Source organism: Neopsephotus bourkii, unplaced genomic scaffold, assembly GCF_033783945.1.
Source record: "Neopsephotus bourkii isolate Nb327-2 ecotype Australia unplaced genomic scaffold, CSIRO-AGI_Nbou_v1 NB_904, whole genome shotgun sequence".
Lineage (NCBI taxonomy): Eukaryota > Metazoa > Chordata > Aves > Psittaciformes > Psittacidae > Neopsephotus > Neopsephotus bourkii.
The window spans coordinates 202,373-215,073 of NW_026901398.1; the positions used below are offsets into that span (position 1 = coordinate 202,373).

Sequence of the window (12,701 nt, forward strand, 5' to 3'; positions counted from 1 at the left end):
CCATCCAGCAGGAAAACTGCTCATGCTGCTCGGGGCTGAGCGGAGGTCCCCGTGTCACCATGGTGCCATCTGCTGCAGTGGGAACATGGGGCTGTGATGGGTTTGAACAGTGCCAAGGCTGTTCCAGGGGGGGGAATCACATCCCTGCCCTGAGACGGCAGCAGGGGCTGGAGGCGGGTGGGGATGCAGATGGGCTGGGGTTTGATGGGATCTTTCTATTAAGCTCAGCTTAATTGAGGGGAGAAGTCCCCATCTGGTCCTTTACCTGTTCTAATGGAGAGGGGGGCTGGAGAAGTTCAACTCCACCATCTGCCTCCATGGAATCCTGGAGTGGTTTGGGTTGGAAGGGACCTTAAAGCTCATCCAAAGCCATGGGCAGGGACCCCTTCCATTGGAGCAGGATGCTCCAACCTGGCCTTGAGCACTGGGGCAGCCCCAGCTCCTCTCTTAGAGGAGGACAAAGTCATTTCCCTACCTCTGTTATCCAGAACCATCTCCCTGCTGCTCTGAAAGTGCAGGAATCCCCATTGCAATGCCTGGCTCTCCCCCACCAAGACCCCTAAGCCGACTGCTTCCATGTGGGAATGAGCCGGTGCCGGCACTCGTATTCCTGTTATTCCTGCTAGAAGGAAGGAAAGAAATAATCCCCTTAATTCCTGCAGGCAAACAACTGCTTCCCAGTGCCATCAAGCTGTCCTGTTCAGCAGAGGCTTCCAGAAGGAACAATGTCAAGTGGTGATGCATTTTTGAGGCCAAACTGCACTGGATGAGCCCCCAGGCTTGAGACAGGGATGCTCCCTATGGAAAACCTTTATCCTTTCTATAGCCCTGGGCTTACATTACACCCACTTCCAACCCTCTGCTATGGGCAGGGACACCTTCCATTAGAGCATCCAAATGGCCTTTTGCATCTCTGTTCTCTTGAACAGACTCTGCCGTGCTCCTGATGGAGCTGGAACACGGGGATGGGAACGGATGAGCGGCGTCTGTTGTCCCCAGGCTGCGGGCTTATAGGAAACGAGGCAGTGTTTAACACATGGGAGGAGGAAGCGTGGGGAGCTCTGTGCAGCAGGAGCACACACACCCCCCCCCCAGGATGCTGTAGAGGGCAGAGGAATCAGCATTCACTGTATGACTGACCTGGATGCTAATGGATGCGGCCGCTCCGAGGACACAGGGAGAGGCGCGCTCCCGGGCGATGCGCGATCCCGTCATCCCAATGTGTGATGGGAATGGGGTCCCAGGCCGGGTCTGGGGGCTCTTCCAGACAGCCAAGTCCTTTAGAAAGCAAAGAAAGGAAACGGGATCCAAACGGCGGCTCATGGGGAGGAATGAGGGACTCAGTGGGGTTTAAGGGGAGAGTTTAGTGGTGCTGTGGAGCTCACAGTGATCCCGCCTCCTTAAATGGGAAGGATGGGGAAATGGCAAAAAGAGAGGGGAAATGGCAAAAAGAGAGGGGGAAATGGAAAAAAGAGAGAGGGAAATGGCAACGAGAGAGGGGGAAATGGAAAAAAGAGAGGGGGAAATAGAAAAAAGAGAGGCAGACATAGCAAAAAGAGAGGGGGAAATGGCAAAAAAAAAAAAAAAGAGAGGGGAAATGGCAAAAAGAGGGAAAATACCAAAAAAGAGGTGAAAATGGCAAAAAGAGAGGTGAAAATGGCAAAAAGAGGGGGGAAATGACAAAAAGAGAGGGGGAAATGGCAAAAAGAAGAGGGGGAAATCACAAAAAGAGAGGGGGAAATGGCAATAAAAGAGGTGAAAATGGCAAAAAGAGGGAAAATGCCAAAAAAGAGGTGAAAATGGCAAAAAGAGGGGGGTAAATGGCAAAAAGAGGAAAAATGGCAAAAAGAGAGAAACCCCCCATTCTGGGTGGATTTACCCCCACCCAAGGGTGGGTGCTGGGAAAGCAGAAAGACGAGGGTGTTTGGACCCATCAATGTGGCCAACCTCAGGTGCATGAGTGACGATGGGCAAAACCAACCATCCCTGCAGAGCTCCCAGCTCCGGAGGCAATTCCAGGCACCCCCATTGGTGTTCTCTGCTCCCAGCAGGATGAATCCCTCCTCCAATGCAAAACGCAGGAGCTTCCCCGCTCTGCCTGTTCCCACAAGCAGAGGAGCAGAAGAGCAACGGGTCCTGGACAAAGTCCTTCCTGCAGCATCACCACGTGGGATGGGGGACGTGCGTTATCCAGCTTCGCTGCTGGCATTCCAATGTCAAAACAAGCCCAGCAGCAGCCAACCACAGTGTTAAAGGTGCTCCCGACCTGCCTCTGATGCAGGCTCTGGGATGCAGCTCCACAGCATCCTCAACAGGAGGATGCTCCATGCTCTGCAGCTATCCCAGCTCCCCCCTTTCTGCCCCAGAGCTGGTGGTTATTCCTTCCTCTATGGCTGCAGAAACACTTGCAGCTACTCAGGATTCACTCACCACTGCCTGTATCAGGCTTTAATACATCCAAGGGGCTGAGCAGCTCACCCGTATCCCTGATGCTCGCTTAAATCCATGCAGGATGGAGCAGATAAGAGCTGCCTGCAGGCGTTCACCTTCTGCTAAATGAGTGTCCAGACATGAAATTGCACCAGAGGACATAAAAGGGTAAAACCATATGGAAAGAGTATGAGAACGGTGCAACCTCATGGTAAACCCAGCCTAACTCTGCTCTAGTTCTGCCAACCGCGGTGACTTGGGATGTGCCAACCTGATCCAGGCAGGTATCAAGGCAATTCCATGTTGCAGCACCTTGGGGCTGCCTTTTCCATGCCCTGGTTTAGCTGGGCTTTGGTTTATCAAGGATTTTCCATCCTTTTATGCATCCTTTTTGCTTTACTGCTGGAATTCAACAGAAGGAGGGATGGAAGAGCCACTAACCCACCGGCCCCACATTCCTCTTGGGGTTCACTTTGGACATCATCTTCAATCCCAAACAGCAGTTCTCCTACTGGTTTAACCCAGTTTTACTGGGTTTTCATCTATTCACTGGTATCTTTCCCACTCACAAAGCTCCCCGATGTGCCCGCAATGAGCCCCGTGTTATGTATAATTTAGGGTATGTTGAATCTCTCTGTCTCTGCAATAAAGCAATAACTGGATCTGGGCTTTCTCCAAACCATCACCAGTTTGGGGTTGTTTTTGCCAGGCTGAACTGAGAATCCCACATGGTTCCAGTAGGAAAAGGGAGGAACCGGACGCACCGGCGATGCCGACCATCACTGGGCTGAGACTGCAGCTCCCTGTTATTCCTTACCCCCTCCGTTTGCTTGCAGCCCTGTTTGCATGTGGTTTGTTTGCTCCAGCCTGAGATGGATGAAGCACAGACTTAATGAGGTCGTGTTTTCCCACCAGGTCCATTTGTAGGCATTTAACGTTCAGCTCTGAGGAGTAGATTGAGTTAAAGGCTATTTAAAAGTCTATGATGCAGACAAGCGTTCTGCCCACTCTTTAGGCTTTTACCTATTGGTTAATGAGCATCTCCAGGGGGAAGGTGAAGCCTTTGGTTCCCCTCTTGGAGAAGGAGCCAATTTGGTGCTCCTGGATGATGCTCTGAGATCCTGCTCCTGCCATCCAGGCGCAGACAGCTCCCAACAGCTCCATTGAGGCAGGGAATTGCATCCTGTGCCAGAGAACAAGCAGAAATCTTCCTGTTGGATGTGGTAAGATGGAACCTGAACCCAGGCTTCCCCTGCACCCAGGGAAGGTGATGCTCATCCCGTTCTCAATCTATCCCTGCAATGTTTCTGCTTGAGCAGGACCACAGGTTTGCCTGAATTAACACTGCCACGACCATGGAATCACATCCCAGCTCCCTATGGAGAGTGCGGGCTGTGAGAGCAGCTCCTGCTCTTCCCAGGTTTAAGGAAGGGCTCAGCCACCTCTCTTTGGGCTGAGCACCTTTGAAGCAGCTTCACTTCAGGTTCCCCCATGGGTTATTCCTCCTCTCTGTCAAAACCTCGCCTTGGCAGGAGGCTCAGCGGGGTTCCTCACTTGTTAATGGGGCTGATTACATCTCAGAGCCTCCATCGTCAACATGCACTGAGTCCCCATCTTCCCCATCCCAGCAGCACAGATCCTGCATCTGCATGCACGTTGTACACTATGGATTGCCCTGAATCTTGCCCAGGGCTCCCAGAGCTGAGGGCTCTGTGATCCCTGATGGATGTCACAGTATCACAGTATCACAGTATCCCAGTATGTTAGAGATGGGAAGGGACCTCAAAAGCTCATCCAGTTCAATCCCCCTGCAGAGCAGGAACACCCAGATAAGGTTACACAAGGATGCATCCAGGCGGGTTTTGAATGTCTCCAGAGAAGGAGACCCCACAACCTCCCTGGGCAGCCTGGGCCAGTGTTCTGTCACCTCACTGAGAAGAAGTTTCTTCTCAGGTTTAACTGGAACCTCTTGTGTTCCAGTTTGTACCCATTGCCCCTTGTCCTTTCTTTGTTTGCCACTGAGAAGAGCCTGGCTCCATCCTCGGGACACTCCCCCTTTATATATTTATATACACTAATAAGGTCACCCCTCAATCTCCTCTTCTCCAAACTATAGAGACCCAGCTCCCTCAGTCTTTCCTCATAAGGGAGATGCTCCACTCCCTTCATCATCTCAGTTGCCCTGCGCTGGACTCTCTCCAGCAGGTCCCTGTCCTTTTTAAACTGAGGGGCCCAGAACTGGACCCAATATTCCAGATGAGGTCTCACCAGGGCTGAGTAGAGGGGAAGGAGGACCTCTCTCGACCTACTAACCACCCCCCTTCTAATACACCCCAGGATGCCATTGGCCTTCTTGGCCACAAGGGCACAGTGTCGGCTCATGGTCACCCTGTCGTCCACCAGGACCCCCAGGTCCCTCTCCCCTACACTGCTCTCAACTGTTCCCAACACCACGAGCGCTGCTGTGATTCCTGCCCAGCCAAAAGGGTGCAGGAACCTGCGTGGCCATGGCCAGGGCATCCTGGTGCAATCCAGCCCTGCGCAGGGAGCAAGCAGAAGAGGCAAAGGTAGGAGAATGAAGAGCAGAGCTCTGTGCTTCAGAAGATGGCTGCAGGGCAGGCGAGGCCACCGTGAATCAGGGCTTGGCCCTTCTCCAGCCATTAGCATCTATTTCCTCTGCTGGCTCCAGGCTCTGTCTTGGTAGGGGAGAGCTGGGAAAGGCTCAGCCCCTGCGGCTGCTCTGGGGCTGGTTCCAGAGCAGGGGCTCCTCCCCAGCACCGCCATCTGCTCATCCTGCCCCATTCCCCATCCCAGCCCTGGGGACCTCGTGCCAGCAGTGGGAGAAGCCAGACAGGAGCAGGCAGCAGGGGAGGGGGCCCTGGCCCAGCATCCTCGCAGGATTCGCTGTTTCCCCGCAGGCTACAGCGATGTCACAGGAGGGAGCTCGCCCCCCTTAGGGGGCTTTAACCCTTGTGTTAAATGCAGCGGCTCCAGGAGAGCTCTCCTAAAGAGGGGCATCAATCGTTGATGAGGACCCGTGAGCGCACGGAGCAGCCCCCAGCCAGCGGAGGGTTAAACGGGAACGTTCACTCCTCAGCCCCATCCTACTCGGAACGCTGGGGAGCGGGGCCAGCCTCCACCTCTGTGAGGTTACCACCACCACCCGGTCCAGCGCCGCGTTCTCTGCTCCCCCCCCAGCAGCAGGTCCCTGTTTCTGGATGGAAGGAGCCACATCCCATCCCTTGGCATGTGAGGCGCAGAAACCTGATGGGGATGGATCCCAGCAGCCAAGCCCTGGCACTGCTGATGGGAAGGGGAGCACGGGCGTGATGGAGGGAGGGGAGCTCTTATTGACCCAGCTCAAAGCCCTTCCCCTTCCTGCACTGAGGGCTAATTTTAGGTGGATGATCTGATTCTGGTGATGCTCCGCATCCGTTTCCCATCCGAGGCGCTCCCGCAGCAGGGTCACACCCGCAGATGCCATCCCAGCTCCAGCTCCTGCCCTGCTGCTTCCCCAGTGGGGCCTGGCCCCCTCCCATCCCAGATGCCACCAGCAGGAGCTCTGGATGCAGGTGCTGACCCCCCCCCAGGGGTGCTGCCTGGTCCCTGGGGTGAGCTGAAGCGCACTGGGATGCTCCAGGGGTCAGTCCTGAACCCAAGGCTTGTCCTGAATCCAGAGCAAATCCAGAGCTGATCCCAGTGAATCCGGGTCTAAGCAGAACAAGCCTGGAGCTAAGAGAAGGCTCTGCCCTGCCCTGCTGGGGATGCTGAGATGTGGCTCAAGGAGAGGACAGAGCAGCAGAGCAAACCCATCCCAGGGCTCACAGCACATCCCTCACCTCACAGCACTCAGATCTAGGCCAGCCTAGAGCAGGAGCCTTGGAGACCCCTTTATCTCCATCAGGACACCAACAGGTAGAGCTTGGTCCCTCCCTGATGCTGCCCCACCACAGGTGCTGCACGGAGCAGCTTGTGATGGACACACGGATGCGATGCTTCATCCCTGCAGGACAAACCCCAGCCCTTCCCAGCAACAGCAGAGCTCCCAGCCCAGCCCAGCACCACCCCTTGGAGGCACATCCTGACCCAGCCCTGCCTATGGTGATGGCGCAGAGCCTCTGCTCCTGGGCTGAGCAGGGTGAGGCTGCTGCTGGCACAAGCCCAGGCACCAGCCCTGCCACATCCAGCAGCACTGCAGCTCCCTGGGGAATGGGAGAGGAGCCGGGAGCCAGGGGGAAGGGATGCAGGGAGCCCGCAGGTACCTGCTGCAGCATCCCTCTTCCCAAAGGGATGCTCCAGAGCAGAGCTGCTCCAGCCCTTGCAGCATCTTATGAGCGGAGCCCTTCCCTATGCTCTCTAATTCCTTCTCCTACAGGCAGCTCCGTGGAGCAGCTAAGTTTGCAATTCAAGATGAGAACACTTAATTATCATTACTGATAGAGCATCATAAGCTCCTAATTTGTGGGAATAACCAGCAACAAGCCTTTTCCTCAGGGATGAAGCAGATCTGCTATTCCAGCTGTTTGAGCACGATCAAGAGGAAGATGCTGGGATACCTGACAGCAGCGCATCATTCCAGCCACACGTTGCCCCTTTGCAAATAGGGTCGGTAAGCTGGGGAAGTGGGAACAGAGGCAAACTCCCTGGAAACCCCATTGGGAAAGGCAGATCCATGTGTCCTGGATAACACATTCTCTTCTCCCAACCAGACTCCTTACTGGATTTAACCTGAGAGGGGTCAGGACAGCTTAATAACTGACTTAAAGAACTTAAGAGCAACCACTTGTGGTCTGCCTGTCCCCATTCCCACCAACAGTCAGTGAGGGAAGGTGATGGGAAGCATCCCAGGCTCACTTCCTCCTCCCTATCGACCTGGGGCTCAGGGATTTCCCAGCCCCAAGCCGGTATCTTCAGCTTTAATGGTCCTTGATGCGCTTCTTCATCCATTAACGTGGTCAGCTGCTTTGTGCATCCCACAGGCTGCAAGCAACCGGTGTCCTCAGCTGCCCTCGTGCCAGGCCCAGCGCTTCCTCTGCTTGTCCACAGCCCAGGAAAACTTTGGGAATGAAGCCCTGTCTCTCCTTAGAGACCCAGCGCAGAGCCACAGGGCTCGGGGTTCCCCTTTGGTGGCAAAGGGGGTGCACAACCGGAGGCACCAGGAGGAGAAGCTGCTGTAGCCAGGGCCATGCAAAGTGATGCCACAAATACCCACCACCGCCCCCATCCTCAGCTGCAGCCCCTGCTGAGCTCCCCAGCACATCCCAGCGTGTTTCACCCTCTCGCACAGCTCATCCTCCCACCTCCCTTCCCGACCCACACAAGAGCATCCTGCATCCCACGCCGGCCTCATCCCTGCGCTCACGTGCATCCCTGGAGCTCTTGGGTTCACTGCCTCCTCTTCTGGCCCCAGCTGAGCATCATCCCAGAGCAAGGCACAGTAAGGTCTGGCACAGCACCAGGGTCCCTCCTCCTCCCATAAAGGCTTGGCTGGGCCTATAGGGGAGGGTGTAACAAGGCAGAGGGCATCAGGATGCTGGGTGAGAAGGATTCACCCCTTCCCGGGTGTTCCTTGTTGCATCTTCCAGCTTTCAAACCTCCCTGGCTCTCTATTTATACCAAAGGAGCAGGCAGGGAGGGAGCAGCAAACAGACCTATGAGGGAGAGCCAGGCTGCTATAAATAGCCCCATCAGGAATTAGCTGCAGAACTATTTGTTACAGAGGAAAACATGGAAATAAGAACTGGAGACACAAAGGCTGAGGTTCCCAAACCGTGGTCCGTGGGCTCTGAGCAGTCTGGGTACCACCAGGGAGCATCATGTCCCTGATGGAGCACACAAGCAAGGAGGAGCACAGAGCTTGAATGAGTATTGAGGTCGGAGCAGGTCCTCTTCCACCACCACCTCCATCCATTCCCATGGGCTGGAAAGCTCTTCTGCTCACCAGGATGGACCTGGAGCGCTGTGAGCATCGTCCTAGCCATAGGGACCAGTGGGATGGTTCATGCTCCCGGTCTCCTCCATGAGAACCAGGGGGAAACGGCTCCCATCTCCCTGCAGAGCATCACTGGAGGCAGGAATCACCAAGGCAGGATGGAAATGAGGGTGTTCAGCTGCTCCCACAGCTCCTGTAAGGCTTTGGCTTCCCAGAGCAGAGCAAGAGAGGGGACATCAGCCAAGCCTGGCCAAGACCCCAGCCTCTCCATGTGGATCTGACCACGTGTTTCCCACTCATTCCCAGCACGATGCCCATGATCCACGCAGCCCCTGCGGGAATCTGGCTTTTCCCTTTAAGATGCCTTTCAGCTGAGGAGGCTTTGCTGGCAGCAGTGACCCACAGGCAGTGCTGGAGGGGATGATGTGTAGCTCCCAGGTCCCGTGGTTTAATGTCAGTCCATGGCCAGGAGTTCCCCAGTCTCCAGCTGCGATGGGAACCATCCCATTCTCCCCATTCCAGATTGGTTTGGATTCCCATTCTTAAGGCATGTTGGTCCCCATCACATCCGCAGCTCACGTCTTCACTGTCTCTTAACTCCTCCCGTGTTCTTCCCATCTCAGCCCAGCAACTCCAGTTCCTGGTGCTCTCTTCCCAGCACAGCTCCAGGGCCTCCCATGCACGTGAAGGGGCACTTTCTCCACCACCCATTCCCCCCTCACCGCCTGTCCCCACAGTGCAGCTCTGCTCTGTTTGCCTGGAGGTTTCCAGGCTCCGAGAGGGGCTCATCCATCACCCGGAGACTTGGCAGCATTCCTGGGACTGTCAGTTCCCAGGAACAAGCAGCTGCAAAGGCACCGTCCTCTTCCCGGAATCCGGGAGGAGCTCACGTGGCTTCAGCCCATTGCAGGGATCCAGCCAAAGCACCACAACCGCTGCCCTCGAGCCAGCAGCACCAGGAGCATCCCTTGGACCAAACCGGTCCCCTCGGATGGGAGATGGCAACGTTCCGACCCGGAGCTGAGCAGGAGACTGTGGTCCCATCAAGCACAAGGACACAAAGGCTTGAAGCCATGTGCATGACAAGAGCATCGCTGTGAATCCATCAGCTGCCCGTCTCCATATGGAGGAGCCCATCCAAGGAGCCTGTGGTGTCCACATGCTCCTCCTGCTGCACACGCCTTGCTCTGAGCACCAGGCACCATCACCTCATTGGCATCAATTCCCCAGCCCATCCCCATGGCTTCTCCAGCCAGGATGCCTCTTGTATTGGTGAATTCCATGTATCCAGGACTGTTCTCCCATGCTCATGGCATCACCAAGCCCATATCCAAGTGTTCAACTCTCTCCAACCTCCACACGAGAGCCCAACACACAACAGACCCTGCCCATGCTCAACCAGGACCAGCGTGACCTGAACCAAACCCACCTGGAGGTGATGATGGTGCCCATCCACTGACAGTCCCTGCACCTAAGACAGCAGAGCTTTCCCCCAGGGTGGGAGTTACGCATCCTGGGGAGCCTTGGGAATGCTGCTGCAGGTGCCTGCAGGGACAGGGAACGCATCCAGGGTGCTGGGGACCGGTGGCTCAGTGAGTTGGAAGCAGGGATCATGGAAAGGGTTGGGTTGAAGGCACCTTAAAGCTCCTCCACTTCCAACCCAGGACATCTTTATTCTGCTCTGGTGAGACCTCACCTGGAGCACTGTGTGCAGTTGTGGTGTCCTCAACATCAAAAGGCCATGGAGCTGTTGGAACAAGTCCAGAGGAGGCCACGAGGATGCTCAGGGGCTGGAGCAGCTCCTGTATGGAGCCAGGCTGAGAAAGTTGGGGCTGTTCAGCCTGGAGAAGAGAAGCTGCGTGGAGACCTCAGAGCAGCTTCCAGTGTCTGAAGGGGGCCTATAGGGATGCTGGGGATGGACTCTTCATTAGGGACTGTAGTGACAGGACAAGGGGTAATGGGTTCAAACTGAAACAGGGGAAGTTTAGATTGGATCTAAGGAGGAAATTCTTTCCTGTGAGGGTGCTGAGGCACTGGAATGGGTGCCCAGGGAGGTTGTGAATGCTCCATCCCTGGCAGTGTTCAAGGCCAGGTTGGACGAGGCCTTGGGTGCCATGGTTTAGAGCGAGGTGTCCCTGCCCATGGCAGGGGGGTTGGAACTGGATGATCTCAAGGCCCTTTCCAACCCAAACTATTCTATGATTCTATGATCTTCCACCAGAGCAGCTTGCTCCAACCTGGCCTTGAGCAGTGCCAGGGATGGGGCAGGCACAGTTCCAAGCAGGCACATGGGGGTTAATGCTCTATTGGGTGCTTCCAGCAGGAATCATTACAGAATCTGGCCTAGAAGCTGAAGCAGCACCGCAGAGCCCATTGCCCAAGAGATGCCCGAGCCTGAGCTCTGGGCTCCCATCACCCCAGTGCACATCAGCAGAGGAAGAGGTGCTGGTCCCAAGGACTTCGCTTTAAGGCTAAGGAGAGGCAGAACCACTTGCACAATGGGGTACCATAGGTACAATGGGTACAATCCAAAGCACACATTGGCACCAACATAAATACACAGAGCTGTGCCATAAGCATGGAATCCCATTAATTCCAAGCATATCCACCCCAGAAGTGCTGCTCTGCAACAAGCCAGAAACCCTCCTGATTCCAGGCTGCCTCTTGAGCCATTGGTGGTTCATAGGAGGACAAGGACAATAGTGGACAATGTGTTTAATGTCTTAGAAAGCCGGGGATGCAAACACGAGGAAGAGAACAAACAGGAGGAGCTCAATTCCTCATACAAAGCAAAATTCTGATTGAATTGGCATAACAGGCTGGTCGGGATAACTTCTGACTGGAATATTAATATCCAACTGTACAGCTTGCTGGGGAAGGGCAGGCAAGGAGAGAAAGGGGATCTCAAGAGCGTAGGTACATCCATTGAGGATGCAGGAGGAAAGCGTCTTGGAATAAGAATTAAAGGAGGAAGAACAGGGATTCCTAGAGCAGAGGCAGGCAGAATCCAGCAGGAAGAGACTGAATCCATCAGGAAAAGGAAACGGAGCACAAGTGGTCCATGGAACCATCCAAACCTGGTGTTTGGTGGCAGCGAGGGACAGCGGCTTTGCAGGGATGCTGTCAATCACGGTTGCTTTCGGGCTGCGTTGGCAGCATCCAAAAGGTAAAACCAGGCAAAGAGAAGCTGAAGATTTGCTGTGTTTGGATCTGGCCAAAAGGGAAAAGAAACAAGGAAGGAAGAAAGGGGAAAACCATCCCCAGCGCAAAGCTTCATAAACCGGTAGCAGTGAAGAGGAAGGGCCCATGGGAGGGGAACCCACACGGATGCAAAAGGGAGCTTGTGGTTACTTGAAGGAGCAACAGCATCAACTGGGAATGGTTCAGATGAGGAAGCAGCAGGAGGCATTGAGGAAAACACCAACTTTCCACCCCCAGCAACGTTGCATTGAGGTGGACAGAAAGGGAAAATCCTTCATGGAGCGATGGGAATGGCACAAGGGCAGGAGAGTGAAATCCCTCCTGATACAAGGCTCAGTTTTGCATTAGGTGGCTGATGTCTTTCATCCCACAGGGGTCCAGCCTTGCGTGTCCAAATCCACCCAGCATCGCAGTGAAGATGCTCTGGACAGGGATCTCCTCGTGTGCCATCCCTGTGGATGAGGTAAAGCTTTGCTGACGGTGCAGACCCATCTGCTGCTGTAAAGAGCTCCTTGAGAGATGGTTTTAGCTTGAAGATGGGGAAATACATCAAGAGGAATCCTGGCTGGGGTCTGGAGTTCCTCAGTGCTTCAGGCCTTCATGAGGCTTAAAGACTTATTGGATGTGTGGGTGGCTCAGCTCAGAAGCCAGGGTCAGCATCCAACAGAACCCTGACAAATGGGCAGCATCAGTGAAAGAAACCCCAAACCTGGCTGCAGTTTAGGAAGGACACGAGCCCAGAGACTGTTTAAGAGCAGAAACACGGAGCAGGGAATAAATAGCTTGGAAACAGCCCTAAAATAAGATGGATAAAGGTGGATACTGTGCTGGTACATCCACAGAGAGCATAGACTCACTTCTGAGATGGGGTTGAACCAGCATCTGGAGGAATGATGCTCCTATTTCAAGTCCACCTTGTGCCCATCACCTCTCACTACCCCATCCCCATCCTCAGGGCTTCCACTTCCCTTCGAGGACCCTTGGGAATGCTGGTTTTCCATAGCATGACAATGGTCTGAGCAGAGCCCCGCACGCTCCATCCCGCAGCAAGGTGGATGCCGGCGCTTCCCGAGGCCTCCTCTTCCCACGGGGATGACAAAGTGTGTTTGTTCCTCTATAATTACACACGGGAGGACAC

At 54.8% G+C, this 12,701-nt stretch overlaps 1 protein-coding gene across 1 annotated transcript in view; it reads left to right on the forward strand.

The window, feature by feature from the left end:
- PRUNE1 (prune exopolyphosphatase 1) overlaps positions 1-8,272 on the forward strand; it is a 33,890-nt gene extending 25,618 nt beyond the window's left edge. The window contains exon 9 of the mRNA XM_061357484.1: positions 8,262-8,272. The gene's annotated coding sequence lies outside the window, so the exon portion shown is untranslated. The remainder of the gene's footprint in view (positions 1-8,261) is intronic.
- Positions 8,273-12,701: the final 4,429 nt, after the last annotated feature.